This window comes from Schistocerca cancellata, chromosome 3 (genome assembly GCF_023864275.1).
Source record: "Schistocerca cancellata isolate TAMUIC-IGC-003103 chromosome 3, iqSchCanc2.1, whole genome shotgun sequence".
NCBI lineage: Eukaryota > Metazoa > Arthropoda > Insecta > Orthoptera > Acrididae > Schistocerca > Schistocerca cancellata.
Window position 1 is genome coordinate 28,683,451 of NC_064628.1, and position 1,178 is coordinate 28,684,628.

At 51.4% G+C, this 1,178-nt stretch overlaps 1 non-coding gene across 1 annotated transcript; it reads left to right on the forward strand.

Annotated features, from left to right (window-relative positions):
- The first annotated feature begins 702 nt into the window (after positions 1 to 702).
- On the forward strand, positions 703 to 809 carry LOC126178666 (U6 spliceosomal RNA). The gene has a single exon (XR_007536549.1). It is a non-coding gene; the product is annotated as a U6 spliceosomal RNA (small nuclear RNA).
- Positions 810 to 1,178: the final 369 nt, after the last annotated feature.

Sequence of the window (1,178 nt, forward strand, 5' to 3'; positions counted from 1 at the left end):
TGAGCGGGCGTCCAGGCGTGGCGCCGGCGACACGGCGCCGGCAGCACACGTGGGGCGCACCTGCTGCCCGGCCGCTGGTCCACGCTGAGGCAGAGGTCAGCCGGTCGCGACCCGCGCCGGCCGCGTACAATGCACGTGTTGCAGCCGGCAGGGCCTGCGTTACAAGCCTCACGAGCGCTACGTGGCGCGTGCAGGTGCACGCTGCTACAAATGAGTGCGAAGTTAACAAATGGGGCAGTGAGTACGAATTGCCACATTGCCTGGAAATTATAAATTTCTAGAGAGATTTTGAATCAGTTTCAATAAACTGAGGAATCATGCACAGCTATGTCACATCTACATATCTATTGTCAGCAGTTTATTTTCGTGCCTTCCAGCTCAGAAAAACGGGGAGGAGCTCGTGTTCACGGAACACAGTGGAAATATACCCACTTTGAAACTTCCTGGCAGATTAAAACTGTGTGCCCGACCGAGACTCGAACTCGGGAACTTTGCCTTTCGCGGGCAAGTGCTCTACCATCTGAGCTACCGAAGCACGACTCACGCCCGGTCCTCACAGCTTTACTTCTGTCAGTATCTCGTCTCCAACCTTCCAGGTTCGCAGGAGAGCTTCAGTAAAGTTTGGAAGGTAGGAGACGAGATACTGGCAGAAGTAAAGCTGTGAGGACCGGGCGTCAGTCGTGCTTCGGTAGCTCAGATGGCGTACTCGCTTCGGCGGTACATATACTAAAATTGGAAGGATACAGAGAAGATTAGCATGGCCCCTGCGCAAGGATGACACGCAAAATCGTGAAGCGTTCCACATTTTCTTAAGCCGGCGCGGTAGCTCAGCTTGTCCGGTCAGAGAGCCGGTTAGCCTCTGTAATAAATAACTGAGTGGAAGGATCAACCACCGAACTTGAACAGGATGTCTTGCGACGTCCGCAACGACCAAACACAACGATCAATAACGAAAAAAATAAAAAAAAAGGAAAAAAATAAAAAAAGATGGTAGAGCACTTGCCCGCGAAAGGCAAAGTTCCCGAGTTCGAGTCTCGGTCGGGCACACAGTTTTAATCTGCCAGGAAGTTTCATATCAGCGCACACTCCGCTGCAGAGTGAAAATCTCATTCTGATATCCATTTTGTTAGTGACATGTCACTGTTTGCCTCTAGTGCAGAGAAATTACGATGACGCGT